The following is a 26039-nucleotide window of genomic DNA, read 5'->3' as shown; positions in this document are numbered from 1 at the left end:
AACATAGTTCTTTGAAAGCAGTTATGAGAATTGCAATTAGTAATCTGCATGACTCACTTCATAGGAAACCTTATCTGAGGTAAAAACTCTACAATATAGTAAGGAAAAAAGTGAGCTTAAGATATCTGTTGCATGAGCTTTCTCTCCTTTATGTAAACTCTAATTTGTCTTTATAGGAAAACCCATGTGCTGATGACCTCAAGAGATTGGAAGGAGGAACGCTGTCACAAAATGAAAGTAATAGTGGTAATAGTTTATAATACAATAGCATATAATTCAGTAGGCATTGCTGATCTCATTGGTTATTATTTCTGCTTTAGTTCTTATATATAATATGTACCTTTTATAAAAGTAATGTTTATTGTATCATTCACACAGATTTAAAAGATGACTCTGACATCAGACAAATATAGGCCTAGATTACGAGTTTTGCATTAGAGGCTGTGCGGTACTAACGAGCAGTTTTGTCTCACCGCTCACGTACCTGCAGCGCTGGTATTACGAGTTTTCAGAAACCCATCGTTAAAAGACAAGAAGTGAGCGTTGAGCAAAATTTTGCTCCTTACCGCACTCCAATACCAGCGCTGCTTAAGTCAGCGGTAAGCTGGTCGTACGTGCTCGTGCACGATTTCCCCTTAGGAATCAACGGGGAGAGCCGGCTGAAAAAAAGTCTAAAACCTGCCAAAAATCAGCGTAAAGCTCCTTAATGCAGCCCCATTGATTCCTATGGGGAAATAAAAGTTATGTCTACACCTAACACCCTAACATGAACCCCGAGTCTAAACACCCCTAATCTTACACTTACATTAACCCCTAATATGCCGCTCCCGACATCGCTGACACCTACATTATAATTATTAACCCCTAATCTGCCTCTCCGGACACCGCCACCACCTACATTATACTTTCGAACCCCTAATCTGCTGCCCCCAACATCGCAGACACCTATATACTATTTATTAACCCCTAATCTGCCGCCCCCAATGTCGCCGCCACTATATTAAAGTTATTAACCCCTAAACCTAAGTCTAACCCCCTAACTTAAATATAATTACAATAAATCTAAATAAAATTACTATCATTAACTAAATTATTCCTATTTAAAACTAAATACTTACCTATAAAATAAACCCTAAGCTAGCCACAATATAACTAATAGTTACATTGTAGCTAGCTTAGGGTTTATTTTTATTTTACAGGCAAGTTTGTATTGTAGGTGTAATTAGTTTAAATATCTCTAATTTGTTTATTATTTTCTGTAATTTAGTGTTTGTACTTTAGCTAATTTAATTTAATTTAGTTAATTTATTTAATTATAGTGTAGTGTTAGGTGTTATTGTAACTTAGGTTAGGTTTTATTTTACAGGTAAATTTGTATTTATTTTAACTAGGTAGAATAGTTATTAAATAGTTATTAACTATTTAATAACTACCTAGCTAAAATAAATACAAATTTACCTGTAAAATAAAACCTAACCTAAGTTACAATAACACCTAACACTACACTATAATTAAATAAATTAACTAAATTAAATACAATTACCTAAATTAAATTAAATTAGCTAAAGTACAAACACTAAATTACAGAAAATAATAAACAAATTAGAGATATTTAAACTAATTACACCTAATCTAATAGCCTTTTGCGGGACATTGCCCCAAAGTAATCAGCTCTTTTACCTGTAAAAAAAAAATACAAACAACCCTCCCATCACCGACACAACCAACCCCCCCAAATAAAATACTATCTAAAAAAACCTAAGCTCCCCATTGCCCTGAAAAGGGCATTTGGATGGACATTGCCCTTAAAAGGGCAGTTAGCTCTTTTGCAGGCCCAAAGTCCCTAACCTAAAAATGAAACCCACCAATACACCCTTAAAAAAACCTAACACTAACCCCCTGAAGATCGACTTACTGGGATAAGTCTTCATCCAAGCTGGGCCAAAGTCCTCAACGAAGCTGGGAGAAGTCTTCATTCAAGCCGGGCGAAGTGGTCTTCCAGACGGGCAGAAGTCTTCATCCAGACTGCATCTTCTATCTTCATCCATCCGGCGCGGAGCGGGTCCAACTTCAAGACATCCGACGCGGAGCATCCTCTTCATCCGACGACTAAAGCTTAAAGGTACCTTCATTCAGCTTTATTCATCGGATGAAGAGGATGCACCGCGTCGGATGTCTTGAAGATGGACCCGCTCCGCATCGGATGGATAAAGATAGAAGATGCCGTCTGGATGAAGACTTCTGCCCGTCTCGAGGACCACTTCGCCTGGCTTGGATGAAGACTTCTCCCGGCTTCGTTGAGGACTTCGGCTCGGCTTGGATGAAGACTTCTCCCGGTAAGTCGATATTCAGGGGGTTAGTGTTAGGTTTTTTTAAGGGTGTATTGATTGGGTTTTATTTTTAAGTTAGGGACTTTGGGCTGCAATAGAGCTACCTGCCCTTTAAGGGCAATGCCCATCCAAATGCCCTTTTCAGGGCAATGGGGAGCTTAGGTTTTTTTAGATAGTATTTTATTTGGGGGGTTGGTTGTGTCGGTGGTGGGTTTTACTCTTGGGGAGGTTGTTTGTATTTTTTTTTACAGGTAAAAGAGCTGATTACTTTGGGGCAATGCCCCGCAAAAGGCCCTTTTAAGGGCTATTAGTTTAGTTTAGTTTAGTTTAGGCTAGGCTTTTTTATTTTAATAGGGCTATTAGATTAGGTGTAATTAGTTTAAATATCTGTAATTTGTTTATTATTTTCTGTAATTTAGTGTTTGTTTTTTTGTACTTTAGCTAATTTAATTTAATTTAATTTTGGTAATTATATTTAATTTAGTTAATTTATTTAATTATAGTGTAGTGTTGGGTGTTATTGTAACTTAGGTTAGGTTAGGTTTTATTTTACAGGTACTTTTGTATTTATTTTAGCTAGGTAGTTATTAAATAGTTAATAACTATTTAATAACTATTCTACCTAGTTAAAATAAATACAAACTTGCCTGTAAAATAAAAATAAACCCTAAGCTAGCTACAATGTAACTATTAGTTATATTGTAGCTAGCTTAGGGTTTATTTTATAGGTAAATATTTAGTTTTAAATAGGAATAATTTATTTAATGATAGTAATATTTATTTAGATTTATTGTAATTATATTTAAGTTAGGGGGTGTTAGGGTTAGGGTTAGACTTAGGTTTAGGGGTTAATAACTTTAATATAGTGGCAACGACGTTGGAGGTGGCAGATTAGGGGTTAATAAATGTAGGTAGGTTGCGGCGACATTGGGGGCGGCAGATTATGGGTTAAAAAATATTATGTAGGTGTCAGCAATGTTGGGGGCAGCAGATTAGGGGTTAATATATATAATGTAGGTGGCGGCGGTGTCCGGAGCGGCAGATTAGGGGATAAAATTATTATTATAGTGTTTGCGATGCGGGAGGGCCTCGGTTTAGGGGTTAATAGGTAGTTTATGGGTGTTAGTGCACTTTTTAGCACTTTAGTTATGGGTTTTATGTTACGGCGTTGTACCATAAAACTCTTAACTACTGGCTTTTAAATGCGTTAGGACTCTTGACAGGGTAGGGTGTACCGCTCACTTTTTGGCCTCCCAGGACAGACTCGTAATACCGGTGCTATGGAAGTCCCATAGAAAAAAGGGTTTACAAAGTTTACGTAAGTCGTTTTGCGGTAAGGCCAAAGAAGTGTGCGGTGACCCTAAACCTTCAAGACTCATAATAGCAGCGGTAGTAAAAAAGCAGCGTTAGGACCTCTTAACCCTGCTTTTTTACCCTAACGCACAACTCGTAATCTAGGCGATAGTTATTTGATGTCCTGATATAATGGTAAAGAAAGCACCTGAAAATGAAAAAAGAAAATATTCTATTTTGAAACAATTTCACCATTCAGATAGACCTGCACTGGGAGTAAAAAACAAGCAAAGTTTAAAAAATATGTCACACTATTGTCAGTCTGCCGTGGCACACCTGAGGATTTCTCACGGCACACTAGTGTGTCATGGCACACTGGTTGAAAAACACTGAGATAGAGCATGCACATCGAAAAAAAACTTTCCACTTTGCTTTTATTATCAAGTTTGCTTTGTTCTCTTGGTATCCTTTGCTGAAAAGCATACCTAGGTAGGCTCAGAAGCAGCAATGCACTATTGTGAGCTACCTGCCAATTGGTTGCTCCACATATATACCTCTTGTTATTGGGTAACTCAGAGTTTGCAGATAGTTCCCAGTAGTGCAATACTGCTAATTAAACAAAGAATACCAAGAGATTTAAGCATATAATGGGAGTAAATTGGAAAGTTGTTTAAAACGGCATTCTCTATCTGAATCATTAAAGAAAGAAAAATCTCGGTTTCATGTCAGTTTAAAGGAACAGTAAAGTCAAAACTAACATTTATGTGATTCAGATAGGGCATGCAATTTTAAACAACTGTCCAATTTACTTTTATCATGAAATTTGCTTTGTTCGCTTAGTATTTTTTATTGAAAGCTAAACCTAGGTAGGCTCATATGCTAATTTCTAAGCCTTTGAAGGCCGCCTCTTATCTCAGTGCATTTTGACAGTTTTTCATACCTAGACATTGCTAGTTCATGTGTGCCATATAGATAACATTGTACTCACTCCCGTGGATTTAATTATGAGTCAGCACTGATTGGCTAAAATACTTGTTTGTCAAAAGAACTGAAATAAGGGAACAGTCTGCGGAGGCTTAGATATAAGGTAATCACAGAGGTAAAAAGTATATTAATATAACTGTGCTGGTTATGCAAAACTGGGGAATGGGTAATAAAGGGATTGTCTATCTTTTTAAACAATAACAATTCTGGAGTAGACTGTCCCCCTTTAAGTGTACATCTATCTCTCTGTTTATCTATCTATCTATCTATCTATCTATCTATCTATCTATCTATCAAGAGTTAGGAACACAGCCAGTAAATTATAACTATACTCCAGTGTTTACAAGAACATTAAAAAGACCCTAAGTGAATTATCGTTAGACATATAAGTCCAAAAAATAGTTCTAAAGTTTATGCAGTGCAAGTATATCTTATAAAAAACACAAAACATTTGCATGCAAAGATTTTACTGCTTTTGCGTTGTCTGCAATCAGAAAAACAATACACTCTTACTTATTCCATATATTCTACAGTATTATTTTATACTATTTAGAGTCAGAACAGTTAAATGAATTATGAATCAGCATAAAAAAACAAACAAACTAGAAACTATCCTTTGTAATCATGCTTTGTAAAAGGTGACATCAGCAGTGAATAGAACACTCCACCTCCAGATCAGGCAACAGAAAATATTATGATGTTAAGATGGCATTCCCAACGTTTCACCATAACTTAGGAAATGTTTTTTATTACTCATGTTTAACAGTTGTCTGAAATATGAATAAATTAATGAATGAATGAAAGGATAAAAATATCTATCTGCATATCTATTATCTATCTATCATATATCTATCTGTCTGTCTATCTATCATCTACCTAATCATATATAATTGATACACCTTGGATTATCAGAAGGTATATCACAGAAAAACAATTAAAGCAAATCAACTATGGGATGTCTAATATACCAAACAACCAAACTGGTTTGTTAAACATGGTAGAGTGATAGAGATAAAAGCCCTGATTAAAGGGACAGTCTACTTTACTCTTTTTTAACTGTTTAAAACTATAGATAACACCTTTACTACCAATTCCCTAGCTTTGCACAACCAACATTATATTAATATATTAAAATACTTAATAACCTCTTAATCTCTGCCTGTTTCTAAACCCCTGCAGGCTGCCTCTTATCTCAGTGCATTTTATTAGCTTTTCACATCCAGACATTGCTAGTTCATGTGTGCAATATAGATAACATTGTGCTCACTCATGTGGAATTATGCAGGAACCAGCACTTATTGGCTAGTATTCAAGTTTGTAAAAAGCACTGAGATAAGGGGGCACTATGCAGAGGTTAAGATGCAAGGTAATCACAGAGGTAAAAAAAAATATTAATATAACAGTGTTGGTTATGCAAAACTGGGGAATAGGTAATAAAGGGATTATCTATCTTTTTAAACAATAAACATTTTAAAGCAGACTGTCCCTTTAACATTCGCCAGATTATAATGTATGTGAAAAACATAAAGGGCCTGATTAACATTTGCCAGATTACATTGTACATGAAAAACCAAGCTGGCTCTCACTGAGGCTATCCTCAGAGAATTTGCTAAAAAAGAGAATGATCCTACTTACAGCAAAATCAAAAGGCCACTTCTCTCTGCATATCCTCCTTGATCTGTCCGCAGCCTTTGACACTGTTGACAACCCTCTTTTGCTCCAAACCCTCCAATCCTTCGGCATCTGTGACATAGCCCTCTCGTGGCTCTCTTCCTACCTGTCAAACCGTACCTTTAGTGTAGCCTTCTCTGGGGCCTCCTCTGCCCCGTCACCACTTTTTGTCGGAGTACCGCAAGGCTCTGTCCTCGGCCCCCTTCTCTTCTCAATCTACACGTCATCACTAGGTTCCCAAATAAAGTCCCACGGTTTACAATATCATTTGTATGCCGACGACACTCAAATCTACTTCTCTGCACCAGACCTATCTCCTTCCTTGCTAACCCGTGTCACTAACTGTCTCTCTCACATCTCTAACTGGATGTCCTCTCACTACCTCAAGCTAAATCTCTCCAAAACTGAGCTCCTTATTTTCCCCCCTTCTACTAAACTCTCCACCCCCAATCTCTCTATAACTGTCGACAACTCCATCATTACCCCTACCCCGCATGCACGATGTCTCAGGGTCACATTTGACTCAGATCTTTCTTTCACTCCTCACATTCAGTCATTGGCTAAAGCCTGCCGCTTCCACCTTAAAACATCTCTAAAATTAGACACTTCCTTACACAAGACACAACTAAGATTTTAATCCACTCTCTCAAGGCTGTGACACACTGCAAGCAATGCGGCGCGAGGCGAAGCAGCTGCTTCGCTTCGTGTCGCATCGCTTCTGAAGTTTAGATATTTCATCTCTGAGTGCTCAGCTACGCGACCTGATGCAGCAGAGTGCTCAGAGATTTAAAGGCAGGACACACTGAGAGTGCACAGCCGCATCTACACTCTGCGCGTCGCTCCGCTTGCAGTGTGTCACAGGCTTCATTCTTTCCCGCCTCGATTACTGCAACTCTGTCCTCTCTGGTCTCCCCTCCTGCCGCCTAGCTCCTTTACAATCCATAATGAATGCCTCTACCAGACTCATCTTCCTTACACGTCGCTCTTCATCTGCAGCACCTCTCTGCCAATCCCTTTACTGGCTTCCTCTTGCCTCTAGGATCAAACACAAAATTCTTATTCTGACATACAAAGCCCTCAACTGCACTGCTCCCCCCTATATCTCAGACCTTGTCTCCAGATACTCTCCCTCCCGTCCCCTTCGCTCTGCTCACAACCTCATACTCTCCTCCTCTCTTGTCACCTCATCACACTCCCGTCTACAGGACTTCTCCAGACTGGCTCCCGTCTTGTGGAACTCTCTGCCTCGCTCCACAAGACTCTCTTCTAATTTTAAAAGCTTCAAGTGCTCCCTAAAGACTCTATGTTCAGGGATGCATACAACCTACGCTAACCTTTCTTTATACCAGTTCCTCTCCTCCATTGCTATCCCCTGAACCCCCTTAGCATGTAAGCCTAAGAGTCCAGCTGTTTGTAGATCACCTTCTTAAGAGCTGACTACAACAGTGCAACTCTTGGCAGGGCCCTCTACCCATTTGATCCCTATAATTGTTTTGTTTTACTCCGCATTTGTTTATAGCGCTGCGGAATCTGTTGGCGCTCTACAAATAACCGATAATAATAATAATAATCCTGCAAGTTGCAAGATGCCCCCTATAGAAAGTAATGGAATTGTTGGAATGGGGAACTTTGTTGGAAAGAGTAACGTTAGCTGGGAGCAGTTGATACACTTTACAAATGATTTAGTGCATTGCATACATTGTTTTACCTATATTATCTTACAGTTGCATCAAATGCTTGTGTTTTCCCCATAGGGTAATGCAGGGTTTTTTTTTGCGTTATTTTGACAGAATCTTAACACCTTTCGGCTGGCAAGATACAACTAGGAGATCTGCAGTGTCAAAATGTTTAGATAATGTCAGACCTCACAGAGAACTTGTAGCTGCACCCATGCAATGCCCCTGTTCAGTCCACTGACAGAGGAGGAGAACTCGTTTTATGATAAGGAAAACTATACGGTTTGAATGTTGTACTCCTAGTAAATATGTGGGTTTTTCCTGGATAATTTCAATATGAATTTTAATAAAAAATTAGATTTTTGAAAAACAATTTAATTCTGATTTTTAATGTGATTTAACAATAAAAAATTTTACTGCATTTTTTTATTTCAATATCTCCTTTAATCATTTCATATAATTTTTAAGTTAGGATTTATTGTGAGCCCTATTGTAATGTGTGTATTACTTTCACATACTTAAAGAGACAGTCTAGTCAAAATAAAACTTTCATGATTCAGATAGGGCACAAGGTTCAAATGTACTTTAATCATCAAATTCACTTTGTTCTCTTGGTATTCTTTGTTGAAAACTAAATCTAGGTAGGCCAATATGCTAATTTCTAAGCCCTTGAAGGCAGCCTCTTTTCTCAGTGCATTTTGACATTTTTCACAGCTAGACAGGGCTAGTTCATTTATGCCATATAGATAACATTGTGCTCACTCCTAAAATGCAAGTCGGTGAAAAGAACTAAAATAAGGGTGCAGTCTGCAGAAGCTTAGATAGAAGGTAATCACAGAGGTAAAAAGTGTATTTATATAACTGCGTTAGTTATGCAAAATTAGTGGATGGGTAAAAATTATGGAGTAGACTGTAACTTTAAAAACAAAGAACACCTCTTTGCCAGACACTCTGATCTCAAGGTAAAAACTGCCTTTGGAAAATTAGGACATGGGCTTCATTGTACTAGCCAGATTTCTTGGAGAATCTCATAATCCCAGGCTTTTAATCGATTAATTGATTTTTATAGGAAAGTAGACAAAAAATGCATTTTTATGCTCTTGACCAGTAGAATTTCTTAACCACAATATATTAAATTAGCGTAGGATAAAATCATAGAAAAGAGAATTATAGCAATGTATTTTTTTTTTATTACTGTCCGGCCCTCCAACATCTTACTAATAAATTGATCGCACAAGTTTAAATTAGTATCATTTTTCTTTTATACACTTTAAAATCAAATACATAAATATATATTAAGAACAACTAATTCCTGGTTTAACGCCTTCAATGCTAAGCCATACCACACATCTTTTTATTTGTTCACTCTCATTTTATTTGCACATTAATTTGAATGCCTTTTTTGTAAGGTATCCACACAAATCATTAAAGTGAAGGTCAATTTTGACGAATTAGTGCCCGGTTTTTAATAATCCTATTAAAAACAAGGGCATTTTAATTCATCAAAATTGACATTTCAAGCGTTTTCTTCAAAAACTTACCTTTTAATCCTGAGAGTCGCTGCAGCTCTTCCTCCACCCGTTGCAAGTCCTCTTCGCGGGTCCAAAATGACAAATCCGGCTTCATCCAATCATGGCGTTCCCTTAGGCTATGATCCCGCGGGGGGAACGCAGTGATTGGAGGAAGCCGGATTCGTCATTTCTGACGTAAGCAGAGGCTTCAGACGGCCGGGGGAATCGATAGAGCAGCTTTCAGGATTAAAAGGTAAGTTTTTTAAGAAAACGCTTGAAATGTCAATTTTGATTAATTAAAGTGCACTTGTTTTTAATAGGTATATTAAAAACCGGGCACTAATTCATCAAGTTTTTTCAACAGACCAAGCACTTTGTATTATTTTTGTAGTGACACATGGTGAAAAAAAGCATATAGGCTACTGTTTATTTATTTTATTTTGTCACATTGCACCATCATACATTTTTGTCGGAAATTAGTAGGAATAAATATATAACCATAAAAATCCTGATTTCATATGAGTGGTGAGAATGAATGTATCCTGTTACCTACGTAACTCGTCCCATATACCATAGTAATCACCGGATAGAGACCAGAACACCCTAAAATTGTCTATATAACAGTATTATAGCATCATGAGACATATATACACCCTAAAAGTGTCCTCAACAGATGTTTGCAATTTCTGTGGCTACCTACCGTGGCATTAGAGCCTTCATACGAAAGAAGGTTAATCATATGATTGATTGATTACATCACAACAGAATTTTGCAGCACTATGTAAATAAATGATAATAATAACAATAATAATAATATAAGGTTTATTATGTAATGTAATACTATTAACAGGGTATATTTTATGGGGGTGATTCCATCATGGATTGTAGCTGGGGCACAGATTTACAATTTTCATGGTCATCACCTGCAAATAAGTAGATGGGGGCAGGGGTCAAGTCCTACAAATAAAGTGTGGGAACTCAACAAGACATTTAACCCCACAAAAATAATATTGTTTTACACACACACACACACACACACACACACACACACACACACACACAATGTATTTAAATGTATATAATCTATGCACTCTGGTTAATGAAAGCAAATTAAACCCAATGAAGGCCTGAATGTGAATGGTTGCCTTTGGATCTGAGAATGGACACCCATAGTTACATTTTTACATGGCGGGGACTTATAATTTAGGATTTCAACTGATACTGAATACTGAGAAGCCAGACACACACTTTTTGGGAACACACAAAGGGACATTTGTGTATAGATGATGTTAAATAATCCAAAAAGCTAAAAGCCTTAGTAAATTTTTTAGGAGATGTTACTCCCTGGCTCTCAGGATGTGTAAGGCTCTGTAATGTAGACATCTGATATCCTGAATTTGATTTTGTAGGTTGAAGGTTTGTATGTACACTTACTCTGCAGTAAAAAACAAAGATTATGTGATTTAAAGTAAAATTATGGTCACAAGGAGTCTGATTATCATTTTCTTTTACCATTAACATGCATAAAAAGTAAATGTGAAGCAAGTAACATTGGCAGAGGAAACGGGAGGCATGAGAGCACAGTAACATTAAAAGCAAAACAGGTCACCCTTGTACTTTGGGATGAAACAGGTAAGGTTGAGTCTGCAGCAAATACATTATCTTGCACAGGTCAGCATTCTTCAGAGAATCTGGACTGCTGACCATACATTGATAGACATACAGCTATTAACATAGATAAACAGACTGCACATACTATTAGTTTATAAGATAAAGTAATTGGGCGGGCTTATCCTACTACAAGATATTTTACAAACACCTTTAATTGCAAGGACTATTTTCCTTTGTGTGTACACATGTATTTCCCTTGCAAACTTTATCCCAGCTATCTCTAGAAGAACTAAAAGGAATTCCAATCAGAGAGAAAGCAGGAAGTTGGAAGGACATGAATCTTCCCTGCTTAATGAGCACATTTTTTCTTTGGTAAAGCACTTGACTTTTTTTTAAAACAACTTTAAACAACAGGCATTCATGTGTGTCTAGTTTAGTTATTTTAATGTCAAGATCCAGGGTGTCAATACTTTGTTTTTAACTGACAAGGTGCATAGCCAGCTTAGCTTCAGTTCCTCACACCCTCTTTCCTTCCCCCTCCTTCCTTTCCAGGGCGGGCTGTAATTACCTTGTATCCAAGCCTCTGCAAACTGCCCCCTTATTTCAGTTCTTTTGACAGACTTGCATTTTAGTCAATCAGTGCTGGCTCCTAGGTAGCTTCACGTGCATGAGCTCAATGTTATCTATATGACACACATGAACTAATGTTCTCTAGTGGTGAAAAACTGTCAAAATGTATTCAGATCAGAGACGGCCTTCAAGGTCTAAGAAATAAGCATATGAGCCTACATAGGTTTATCTTTCAACTAAGAATACCAAGAGAACAAAGCAAAATTTGTGATAAAAGTAAATTGAAAAGTTGTTTAAAAGTACATGCCTTGTTTAAATCATGAAAGTTTATTTTTGACTTGACTGTCCCTTTAAGAGGATGAAATCAGGTAAACCCTTAAGGACCATTAAATATAGTAGAAATGTATAGTCCAAAAAGCACAATAAAAAGATAATGCAATAGCACTTATTCTGATTTTCAAATTTACAGTAGATTTTGTTTTGAGAAATTTCTAAGGTTCCTTAAAGGAACAGTCTACTTGATTTTTTTTGTTATCGTTTAAAAGAATAGATAACACTCGGCTAGATTATGAGTTTTGCGGGAAGGTGAAAAAGCAGCGTTAACAGGTCCTAATGCTGCTTTTTTACGCCCGCTGGTATTACGAGTCTTGCAGGTATAGGTGTACCGCACACTTTTTTGGCCTGAACAGAAAGCAACTTACGTAAATTTCGTAAAGGCTTTTTTCAATGGGACTTGCATAACGCCGGTATTACAAATTTGTCCTGGGAGGCCAAAAAGTGAGCGGTACACCCTCTACCGCCAAGATTCCTAACGCATTTTAAAGTCAGTAGTTATGAGTTTTACGCTACAAAGCTGTAGCATAAAACTCATAACTAAAGTGCTAAAATGTACACTAACACCCATAAACTACCAATTAACCCCTAAACTGAGGCTCTCCCACATCGCAAACACTAAAATAAAACTATTAACCCTTTATCTGCCGCTCCCGACATCGCCGCCACTAGAATAAACATGTTAACCCTTGAACCGCCGCACTCCCGCCTCGCAAACACTAGTTAAATATTATTGACCCATAATCTGCCGCTCCAGACATCGCCACCACCTACATTATACCTATTAACCCCTAATCTGCTGCCCCCAACATTGCTGCCACCTACTTTATAATTATTAACAACTAATCTGCTGCCCCCAACATCACTGACACCTACATTATATTTATTAACCCCTAATCTCCCTCACCCAATGTCGCTGCAACCTACCTACATTTATTAACCCCTAATCTGCCGCCCCCAACGTCACCGCCACTATTCTAAATTTATTAACCCCTAAACTAAGTCTAACCCTAACCCTAACAACACCTAATTTAAATATAATTTTAAAAAATCTAAATAAAATTAATATCATTAACTAAATTATTCCTATTTAAAACTAAATACTTACCTATAAAATAAACCCTAAGCTAGCTACAATATAACTAATAGTTACATTGTATCTAGCTTAGGGTTTATTTTTATTTTACAGGCAAGTTTGTATTTATTTTAACTAGGTAGAATAGTTACTAAATAGTTATTAACTATTTAATAACTACCTAGCTAAAATAAATACAATTTTACCTAAAAAATAAAACCTAACCTAAGTTACACTAACACCTACAATTAAATAACTTACCTAAATTAAATACAATTAAATAAATTAAATACAATTAGCTAAATTACAAAAAAACAAACACATGTCTAAAGATGTATTTGTATGTATATATATATATATATATATATATATATATATATATATATATATATATATATATATATATATATATATATTACTATAAGATAACCTACATAGCCCTAATGTTGGTATAAATTTGAGCTAAAGTAGAATTTTATATATATATATATATATATATATATATATATATATATATATATATATATATATATATATGTTGAAATGATTATCTTAAAATTAGTCCATATTGTTATTATTTTAGCACTTTTTCATTTACACATCTATGTATCTACATGCTCCCTTAGGCCTAGATTTGGAGTTTTGTCGGTAACGACCCGAAAAACTAACGCCGGCTTTTTTCTGGCCGCACCATAAAAATTACTCTGGTATCGAGAGTCCACATAAAGGCTGCGTTAGGCTCCAAAAAAGGAGCGTAGAGCATTTTTAACGCAGCTTCAACTCTCGATACCAGAGTTGCTTACGGACGCGGCCAGCCTCAAAAACGTGCTCGTGCACGATTCTCCCATAGGAAACAATGGGGCTGTTTGAGCTGAAAAAAAACCTAACACCTGCAAAAAAGCCGCGTTCAGCTCCTAACGCAGCCCCATTGTTTGCTATGCGGTAACCCTTCCTACGTCTGCACTTAACACTCTAACATGTACCCCGAGTCTAAACACCCCTAACCTTACACTTATTAACCCCTAATCTGCCGCCCCCGCTATCGCTGACCCCTGCATATTATTTTTAACCCCTAATCTGCCGCTCCGTAAACCGCCGCTACGTACATTATCCCTATGTACCCCTAATCTGGTTCCCTAACATCGCCGACCCCTATATTATATTTATTAACCCCTAATCTGCCCCCCACAACGTCGCCTCCACCTACCTACAATAATTAAGCCCTAATCTGCCGACCGGACCTGAGCGCTACTATAATAAAGTTATTAACCCCTAATCCGCCTCACTAACCCTATATTAAATAGTATTAACCCCTAATCTGCCCTCCCTAACATCGCCGACACTTAACTTCAATTATTAACCCCTAATCTGACGACCGGAGCTCACCGCTATTCTAATAAATGGATTAACCCCTAAAGCTAAATCTAACCCTAACACCCCCCTAAATTAAATATAATTTAAATCTAACGAAATAAATTAACTCTTATTAAATAAATTATTCCTATTTAAAGCTAAATACTTACCTGTAAAATAAATACTAATATAGCTACAATATAAATTATAATTATATTGTAGCTATTTTAGGATTAATATTTATTTTACAGGTAACTTTGTATTTATTTTAACCAGGTACAATAGCTATTAAATAGTTAAGAACTATTTAATAGCTAAAATAGTTAAAATAATTACAAATTTACCTGTAAAATAAATCCTAACCTAAGTTACAATTAAAACTAACACTATACTATCAATAAATTAATTAAATAAAATACCTACAATTACCTACAATTAACCTAACACTACCCTATCAATAAATTAAATAAATAAACTACCTACAATTAACCTAACACTACACTATCAATAAATTAATTAAATACAATTCCTACAAATAAATACAAATAAATAAACTTGCTAAAGTACAAAAAATAAAAAAGAACTAAGTTACAAAAAATAAAAAAATATCTACAAACATAAGAAAAATATTACAACAATTTTAAACTAATTACACCTACTCTAAGCCCCCTAATAAAACAACAAAGCCCCCCAAAATAAAAAATGCCCTACCCTATTCTAAATTACTAAAGTTAAAAGCTCTTTTACCTTACCAGCCCTGAACAGGGCCCTTTGCAGGGCATGCCCCAAGAAGTTCAGCTCTTTTGCCTGTAAAAAAAAAACATACAATACCCCCCCCCAACATTACAACCCACCACCCACATACCCCTAATCTAACCCAAACCCCCCTTAAATAAACCTAACACTAAGCCCCTGAAGATCATCCTACCTTGTCTTCACCTCACCAGGTATCACCGATCCGTCCTGGCTCCAAAATCTTCATCCAACCCAAGCGGGGGTTGGCGATCCATCATCCGGTGCCTGAAGAGGTCCAGAAGAGGCTCCAAAGTCTTCATCCTATCCGGGAAGAAGAGGCAATCCGGACCGGCAACCATCTTGATCCAAGCGGCATCTTCTATCTTCATCCGATGACGACCGGCTCCATCCTGAAGACCTCCACCGCGGACCCATCTTCTTCCGGTGATGTCCAACTGCAGAATGACGGTTCCTTTAAGGGATTCTATCAGCCAATCGGAATTAAGGTAGGAATATTCTGATTGGCTGATGGAATCAGCCAATCAGAATCAAGTTCAATCCGATGAATCTGATCGGAACAGCCAATAGAATGCAAGCTCAATCTGATTGGCTGATTGGATCAGCCAATCGGATTGAACTTGATTCTGATTGGCTGATTCCATCAGCCAATCAGAATATTCCTACCTTAATTCCGATTGGCTGATAGAATCCTATCAGCCAATCGGAATTCGAGGAACGCCATCTTGGATGACGTCCCTTAAAGGAACCGTCATTCTGCAGTTGGACGTCGCCGGAAGAAGATGGGTCCGCGGTGGAGGTCTTCAGGATGGAGCCGGTCGTCATCGGATGAAGATAGAAGATGCCGCTTGGATCAAGATGGTTGCCGGTCCGGATCGCCTCTTCTTCCCGGATAGGATGAAGACTTTGGAGCCTCTTCTGGACCTCTTCAGGCACCGGATGATGGATCGCCAACCCCCGCTTGGGTTGGATGAAGATTTTGGAGCCAGGATGGATCGGTGATACCTGGTGAGGTGAAGACAAGGTAGGATGATCTTCAGGGGCTTAGTGTTAGGTTTATTTAAGGGGGGTTTGGGTTAGATTAGGGGTATGTGGGTGGTGGGTTGTAATGTTGGGGGGGGGTATTGTATTTTTTTTTTTACAGGCAAAAGAGCTGAACTTCTTGGGGCATACCCCGCAAAGGGCCCTGTTCAGGGCTGGTAAGGTAAAAGAGCTTTCTCCAACATAGGTGTGTCCGGTCCACGGCGTCATCCTTACTTGTGGGATATTCTCTTCCCCAACAGGAAATGGCAAAGAGCCCAGCAAAGCTGGTCATATGATCCCTCCTAGGCTCCGCCTACCCCAGTCATTCTCTTTGCCGTTGCACAGGCAACATCTCCACGGAGATGGCTAAGAGTTTTTTGGATTCCCATGGAACAAGATAAAAATTCCTAAGATTTTATCCTTTCTATAAGAAGGTTTGGAGAAGGGATTATCTGCAAGTTCTCTGAAGGGACAGATTTCTGCGTTATCTGTTTTACTTCAGAAAAGGCTGGCAGCTGTGCCAGACGTTCAAGCGTTTGTTCAGGCTTTGGTTAGAATCAAGCCTGTTTACAGACCTTTGACTCCTCCCTGGAGTCTTAATCTAGTTCTTTCAGTTCTTCAAGGGGTTCCGTTTGAACCCTTACATTCCGTAGATATTAAGTTATTATCTTGGAAAGTTTTGTTTTTGGTTGCAATTTCTTCTGCTAGAAGAGTTTCTGAGTTATCTGCTCTGCAGTGTTCTCCGCCCTATCTGGTGTTCCATGCAGATAAGGTGGTTTTGCGTACTAAGCCTGGTTTTTTTCCGAAAGTTGTTTCCAACAAGAATATTAACCAGGAGATAGTTGTACCTTCTTTGTGTCCGAATCCAGTTTCAAAGAAGGAACGTTTGTTACACAATTTGGACGTAGTCCGTGCTCTAAAATTCTATTTAGAGGCCACTAAAGATTTCAGACAAACTTCTTCTTTGTTTGTTGTTTATTCTGGTAAAAGGAGAGGTCAAAAAGCAACTTCTACCTCTCTTTCTTTTTGGCTTAAAAGCATTATCCGATTGGCTTATGAGACTGCCGGACGGCAGCCGCCTGAAAGAATCACAGCTCACTCCACTAGGGCTGTGGCTTCCACATGGGCCTTCAAGAACGAGGCTTCTGTTGACCAGATATGTAAGGCAGCGACTTGGTCTTCACTGCACACTTTTGCCAAATTTTACAAATTTGATACTTTTGCTTCTTCAGAGGCTATTTTTGGGAGAAAGGTTTTGCAAGCCGTGGTGCCTTCCATTTAGGTGACCTGATTTGCTCCCTCCCTTCATCCGTGTCCTAAAGCTTTGGTATTGGTTCCCACAAGTAAGGATGACGCCGTGGACCGGACACACCTATGTTGGAGAAAACAGAATTTATGCTTACCTGATAAATTACTTTCTCCAACGGTGTGTCCGGTCCACGGCCCGCCCTGTTTTTTTTTTAATCAGGTCTGATGAATTATTTTCTCTAACTACAGTCACCACGGTATCATGTGATTTCTCCTATGCGTATTTCCTCCTGTACGTCGGTCGAATGACTGGGGTAGGCGGAGCCTAGGAGGGATCATATGACCAGCTTTGCTGGGCTCTTTGCCATTTCCTGTTGGGGAAGAGAATATCCCACAAGTAAGGATGACGCCGTGGACCGGACACACCGTTGGAGAAAGTAATTTATCAGGTAAGCATAAATTCTGTTTTTAACTTTAGTAATTTAGAATAGGGTAGGGCATTTTTTATTTTGGGGGGCTTTGTTGTTTTATTAGGGGGCTTAGAGTAGGTGTAATTAGTTTAAAATTGTTGTAATATTTTTCTTATGTTTGTAGATATTTTTTTATTTTTTGTAACTTAGTTCTTTTTTATTTTTTGTACTTTAGCAAGTTTATTTATTTGTATTTATTTGTAGGAATTGTATTTAATTAATTTATTGATAGTGTAGTGTTAGGTTAATTGTAGGTAGTTTATTTAATTAATTTATTGATAGTGTAGTGTTAGGTTAATTGTAGGTAATTGTAGGTATTTTATTTAATTAATTTATTGATAGTATAGTGTTAGTTTTAATTGTAACTTAGGTTAGGATTTATTTTACAGGTAAATTTGTAATTATTTTAACTATTTTAGCTATTAAATAGTTCTTAACTATTTAATAGCTATTGTACCTGGTTAAAATAAATACAAAGTTACCTGTAAAATAAATATTAATCCTAAAATAGCTACAATATAATTATAATTTATATTGTAGCTATATTAGGATTTATTTTACAGGTAAGTATTTAGCTTTAAATAGGAATAATTTATTTAATAAGAGTTAATTAATTTCGTTAGATTTAAATTATATTTAAGTTAGGGGGGTGTTAATGTTAGGGTTAGACTTAGCTTTAGGGGTTAATCCATTTATTAGAATAGCGGTGAGCTCCGGTCGGCAGATTAGGGGTTAATAATTGAAGTTAGGTGTTGGCGATGTTAGGGAGGGCAGATTAGGGGTTAATACTATTTATTATAGGGTTAGTGAGGCGGATTAGGGGTTAATAACTTTATTATAGTAGCGCTCAGGTCCGCTCGGCAGATTAGGGGTTAATAAGTGTAGGCAGGTGGAGGCGACGTTATGGGGGGCAGATTAAGGGTTAATAAATATAATATAGGGGTCGGCGGTGTTAGGGGCAGCAGATTAGAGGTACATAAGGATAACGTAGGTGGCAGTCGGCAGATTAGGGGTTAAAAAAATTTATTCGAGTGTCGGCGATGTGGGGGGACCTCGGTTTAGGGGTACATATGTAGTTTATGGGTGTTAGTGTACTTTAGAGTACAGTAGTTAAGAGCTTTATAAACCGGCGTTAGCCCAGAAAGCTCTTAACTACTGACTTTTTTCCTGCGGCTGGAGTTTTGTCGTTAGATGTCTAACGCTCACTTCAGACACGACTCTAAATACCGGAGTTAGAAAGATCCCATTGAAAAGATAGGATACGCAATTGACGTAAGGGGATCTGCGGTATGGAAAAGTCGCGGCTGAAAAGTGAGCGTGAGACCCTATTTTGAGTGACTCCAAATACCGGCGGTAGCCTAAAACCAGCGTTAGGAGCCTCTAACGCTGGTTTTCACGGCTAACGCCAAACTCTAAATCTAGGCCTTAGTGTTTGGTATATATATGAGTTTCTTATATATATGCTTTTTTCTAGTGTTCTGCATATAAATTCTTATGCTTAATGGCGGCCGCCCCTAAAAGCTTTTTCAGATCTTCTCACTAATTTATTAATAGTATGACCGATATTTACAATTAGTCATGATTTATTGCAACAAATACCAGTTGTTATTATTTTATTCTTTTTTATTTTATTTTACCAGCATTTTACTTAAGTCCAGCGGCACTATTAGAGAGAATTACGCCTTTTTCCTTACCTTATATTCCTTATTGGGTCATTTTTTTACATTTTATTTTTCACCAAATACTATTTTTATGACAATGAATGTTATATATTGTATTCTAATAACTTATACACTTTGCAATCAATAATTTCAATATTGCACCTTTGCACGAAACAAAATCCTTTTTTCAATTGTCAAAAAAAAAATGTTAGTCACATTAGCACTTTGTTCAAATGCTTTTTAAATGCTCCTGATTGGTTAACGTAATGCTTATTACCTTACCTGAGGAACACACCTGATGATCTCTGATGAAGCGCATTGCACATGCGCGAAATGCGTCAGATCTACAACACCTTACCTTGTACACCACTGAGTGACTCACTACCTATGCCTGAATAAATCCACTTGGTTGCAAAATCAATCCAGCAAGTCCTCATTTTTTTGTTGTTCCTGTATCTATGGCTAGCGAGCCTTGAGGACTGGATCAGATACTCTACGGTACTGTATACGTGGCTATTTGAGTGGTTATTGTTTATGCCTTTGTTAACCCCCGGTCTGCCTTTTTCGTAAATCTTTCTATCACCGAGCAGCCCTACCTGACATTCAACGGCGAGAGACAGAAGCGGCATCACCCGCGATTACCAATCAGGTATTCTTTCTGCCCCCATGTCATTCATACAGGAGGAGTTAGGCGCGGCATCACCCGCGCATCCCGAGAAGGCTATCCAGCGGAACAAGTCGGACTGTCGCAGTCTTAAGCCTTTCGAGAGAAACAGAAAGAGGATTGAGCAGCGCGGATCACCGCGAGTACGAGAGCGGTTGCTGGTGAGTTTATACCACATTGTTAACACCGGTTAAAGATACAGCACCGTTCAAATACATTATAGTGCTCTAACAGTGCTCATACCTAAATACTAGCAGACCTCGGGGAGGGCATAGAGAACTGACAATACACAGCTATTTTTGAGCTATATATATAAGGACTTCCATATTAACCCACTCAGAATTTTTGGAACTGTATGTTAAAGAAGCTAAAGTCCATAGGGGCCTTCTCATGAAAAAAAAAAAAATTCCTTCATTTGCACAACAAAAACCGGAATTTATGGAGGAGTGGAATAATACCCTTACAAGATGTTCAATGACTTTAATGAATCAACTACTTAGACACAAGAAGTTAGAAAGAGAACAATTGTTGTTACAAATTAATGAGACCACATCCATTATCAAACCATTTGAAACCACAACCCACTATAGAGATTACACTGCACAATTGGAAGAAACCATATCTAAGCTAGATTTAGATTTATCTAATAGGAAAGTGTCAAAATACAATAGAGATACTAAAGATTATGATCTTAACATTGTATATTCATGGCAACAGCACAAACCCACAGGGGGAAGCAAATCCAAAAAGGCCAAGGGTAATAAACAACGTAATCAATCTAAAAAGAAAGTTACCTTTTCAAGTATAGACACAGATGCAGGTACCTCAGAATGCAGTCAGGTGACTACTAATACCACCCAAGAATCATTAACATTAGAGCAAACTGTTCCCCTAGAATCACAATTAACTAATACAGCCAGACCAGCCTTAGCCACTTTAGTCAAAATGCCAAATCAGACAAGCACGCCTAAAAATACTGCTAAGACACATAGATACCCCAGCAGGGCAGCCTCAAAAACCAAGAAAAAATAGATAATGTAATCAATCTATCTGATCATTCTCTCTCACCAGCACAAATATCTATCTTGAATAAAGGTCTCACTTTTGCTCCAAGCACTGATTTTGATGTATTTTCTACAATGATAGATGTGAATAGGTTAGTACGAAAATTCACATTAAAGAAACATTTTTTCCATTCAGATCACAACTCTATTTCTCCTATCTCACTGACTCTTGTCCTAATACTCCTAACAGGCTTAATTTATAAGGATTTGAGTACTTTTAATTCACTCATATCATTACAGAATAATGATCAGAGACACACTCCAGCACATGCAGGCAAAATTTATAAAGATAACTCTTACTTTTATCCTATTCAAGCTAGGAGTCCCTGCATAGAAATGTATCAAGAAGCAGTACAAAGAGACATCCTTAATTTACATGACTCTTTAAAGACATCACATAATACATCCAATAACATCTCTCGTATAGAGAGATTGGCATTGAAACAATTGCAAGACAATTCCAACATAGTGATCACCCAGGCTGATAAAGGGGGAGCCGTTGTGGTACTTAATACCACTGACTATGTCAGAGAAGTCACTACTCAACTGAATGACATTAACACCTACATTAAGTTAAATTCAGATCCTACACCTGGGTACACTAGGGAACTTTTTGATTTTCTGGACACGGTTCTGGAAGAGGGTTTCATCAAACGTGAAGTTTTTGAGCATCTACTCACTGATGACCCACTTATACCCACTTTCAGGGTCGTGCCCAAAATCCACAAGACACTTAACAGCCCACCTGGGCGCCCCATTGTGGCCTGCATGGGCTCCCTATGCGAAAGACTGGGGGCCTGGTTGGACTCTATCCTCCAACCCATTGTAGCATCCCTTCCAGGTTATATTAAAGACAGCACACATTTACTCCAACAACTAGAGCAAGTCAAATGGCATCCTGACTATCAATGGTTAACCATTGATGTGTCAGCACTTTATTCTAGTATACCGCATGATAAAGGCCTAGACGCCATGAAATGTATGATCATGAGGTATACAAACTTCTCCATAGAGTATATTGACTTTTTAGTCTCAACCACTAGGTTTTTGTTAACCCACAACTACTTCGTCTTCGGGGGATGCTTCTACTTACAGAAATGTGGAACAGCCATGGGGGCAAAATTTGCCCCCGCTTATGCTAATTTATACATGGGCTGGTTTGAGCTCAACCACATTTTCTGTGAAGGCTTCCCCTTTGAGGACGGAGTAGTTGTGTATGGTCGCTTTATAGATGACCTGTTGGTCATCTGGAACAAGGGTTGCCAACGCAGTGCTGTCTCCTTTCTGGACTGGCTAAATACCAATGATTTAAATCTAAAATTTACCCATGTCATAGACAATAAAAATATCTTGTATCTAGGACTCCAGCTATCAGTAGGCAATCATGAGAATATTACCTCTACCATATTTAGAAAATCCTTAGCCAGGAATACTATACTCAGAGCTGATTCCTGTCATGTGGGCCATATAACTAGAGGCATACCTAATGGCCAGTTTATTAGAGCCCGCAGGAACTGTTCCACTCTTCAAGAATATAATACCCAAGCTGACCTTATTATTTTAAGGTTACAAGAAAGAGGCTACAGAAAAGACCTCTTATTGTCAACAGCTCAAGAGGTTAGCAAAATGGATAGGAGCAAATTGCTCTCAGGTTTCTACAAACAAAAAGACACAAAAAAAGACACAATTACCCAAATTATCCCACAAACTAATAATGTAGTGTTTTCAACAGCCTATAGTAAACAATATCATAAGATTTGTGACATAGTTCTTAAATATCTACCAATATTACAGAGTGATAATCAACTGCAAGACATTTCAAGAAAACACATTAGATGTGTAGCTAAAAAAGCCCTCACTATAGGTGAAAAAAACAAAAAACATTTTTTCAATAAACCATGTACATCTTCAAATTGGCTAACTATCTCAAATGGTTTCTACAAATGTGGCCACATTTGTAAATGCTGTAATTATACTAACAAAACAGAGCATTTTACATCTTCACAAACAGGTCTCACCTATCGTATCAAACATTGCATAGATTGCACAAGCACCTATGTCATCTATCTAGTAACATGCCTTCAGTGTTCATTCCAATATGTAGGACTCACTTCTCGCCTCTTAAAAGATCGAATTAGGGAACACCTCCTATACCTAGAGGAGGACAAACCTAAAACACCAGTGGCTAAACATTTTATTGGTTTACATACTAAACATCTGTTTCATTTTGTAGGCATCGATCACATTAGAAGAGATATTAGAGGTGGAGACAGAATGGGCAAATTACTTAGACAAGAGGCATTTTGGATTTTCACTCTTCAAACAAAATACCCAAAAGGCATCAATAAGAGTCAGGATTTAGACTTATTTTTAGATTAGTCATAACTTTCTTGACTTAGATTATATAGTTTTTTCAGTGCCCATAGCCCCTTAGAATTATAAATAGCAAATAACAACATTCAACAGACTACCTGACTCAAGTTTCTAACATACAGGATATTTCTTTGAGCAATCTTCACTTTCTAGCTTACTGTATACTAGACAAACAGTATTAGCTTCAGAATTATGCAACTGCAGTCACACCTAATTTACTGAATTATTAAGGAGTGTAGGGGTAACAATTTGACATATTTACATTTTACACCAGATTACACCTCAATCTTCTCTAGGAGTGGTTACAGAGTAGCTAGTAGTTAGATAAAAATTTTTATATATATAATCTCTACATAATTTAGCTTTACCTTATAGGTCTGTTCATTTTATATATAACATTATTAGATATCTGTAGATTATGTATAATTATTACTATAAGATAACCTACACAGCCCTAATGTTGGTATAAATTTGAGCTAAAGTAGAATTTTTTATATATATATGTTGAAATGATTATCTTAAAATTAGTCCATATTGTTATTATTTTAGCACTTTTTCAATTAACACATCTATGTATCTACATGCTCCCTTAGTGTTTGGTATATATATGAGTTTCTTATATATATGCTTTTTTCTAGTGTTCTGCATATAAATTCTTATGCTTAATGGCGGCCGCCCCTAAAAGCAGCTTTTTCAGATCTTCTCTCTAATTTATTAATAGTATGACCGATATTTACAATTAGTCATGATTTATTGCAACAAATATCAGTTGTTATTATTTTATTCTTTTTTATTTTATTTTACCAGCATTTTATTTAAGTCCAGCGGCACTATTAGAGAGAATTACGCCTTTTTCCTTACCTTATATTCCTTATTGGGTCATTTTTTTACATTTTATTTTTCACCAAATACTATTTTTATGACAATGAATGTTATATATTGTATTCTAATAACTTATACACTTTGCAATCAATAATTTCAATATTGCACCTTTGCACGAAACAAAATCCTTTTTTCAATTGTCAAAAAAAAAAAATGTTAGTCACATTAGCACTTTGTGCAAATGCTTTTTAAATGCTCCTGATTGGTTAACGTAATGCTTATTACCTTACCTGTGGAACACACCTGATGATCTCTGATTAAGCGCATTGCACATGCGCGAAACGCATCAGATCTACAACACCTTACCTTGTACACCACTGAGTGATTCACTACCTATGCCTGAATAAATCCACTTGGTTGCAAAAACGATCCAGCAAGTCCTCGTTTTTTGTTGTTCCTATATATATATATATATATAAATATATATATATATATATATATATATATATATATATTTATATGTGTATATTTGTATTTACAGTCACATATACACATATAAAACATTAATATATATGTACACATATATAGACATAGATATAAGTACATTATAGCCCTTTGCCATTAAAGGGACAGCCAACACCAAAATTGTTATTGTTTAAAAAAGATAGATAATGCCTTTAATACCCATTCCCTAGCTTTGGACAACCAACATTGTTATATTAATATACTTTATAACATTTAAACCTCTAAATTTCTCCCTGTTTATTAGCTACTACAGACAGTCTCTTATCACATGCTTTTTTATGAGCTTTTCACAACAAGAGAAAGCTAGTTCATGTGGGCCATATAGATAACATTATGCTCACGCCTGTGGAGTTGTGGCTGACACTGCACTAATTGGCTAAAATGTAAGTCAATAGATAATAATCATGTGATCAGGGGGCTGTCAGAAGATGCTTAGATACAAGGTAATCACAGAGGTAAAGTATATTAATATAACAGTTTTGGTTATGCAAAACTGGGGAATGGGTAATAAAGGGATTATATATCTTTTTAAACAATAAACATTTTGGAGTTAACTGTCTCTTTAAGTAGCTGAAAACATGATAAAACATATTTATGCAATATTCATATTTAATAAAGATTTTAACTATGTATTTACTGTAAATCTTTCACATTTGCTAATGCAAATATGCTATTGTTGTTTGCGCAATTGGTGTGTTTTTTTTTCAACAATTTTTTTCTCTCCATTATCTTCTATGGGCAATGCAAAAATGTGATGTTGTTTGCGCAATCTCAGGTGTTTTTTCCCCCCACTTTTTTTCTCCATTGATTTCTAAGGGGGAATACATACACGCGCACGTGAAAACTTAAGTTAGTTTTTTTGCGCTATTCAAATTTTTTGAAACTTTTAATAAAAACACAACCTGACTAGCGCAAAAAGCCACTTGTAATCCAGCCCATAATGAGGCTACCTAGTTATGGTCTTAAACAAATGACACCAGGAGAACAAAGTAAATTTGATAACAGAAGTAAAATGGAAAGCAATTTGGA

Source organism: Bombina bombina, chromosome 2 (assembly GCF_027579735.1).
Source record: "Bombina bombina isolate aBomBom1 chromosome 2, aBomBom1.pri, whole genome shotgun sequence".
In the NCBI taxonomy this organism is placed as follows: domain Eukaryota; kingdom Metazoa; phylum Chordata; class Amphibia; order Anura; family Bombinatoridae; genus Bombina; species Bombina bombina.
This window is presented reverse-complemented; position numbering follows the sequence as displayed.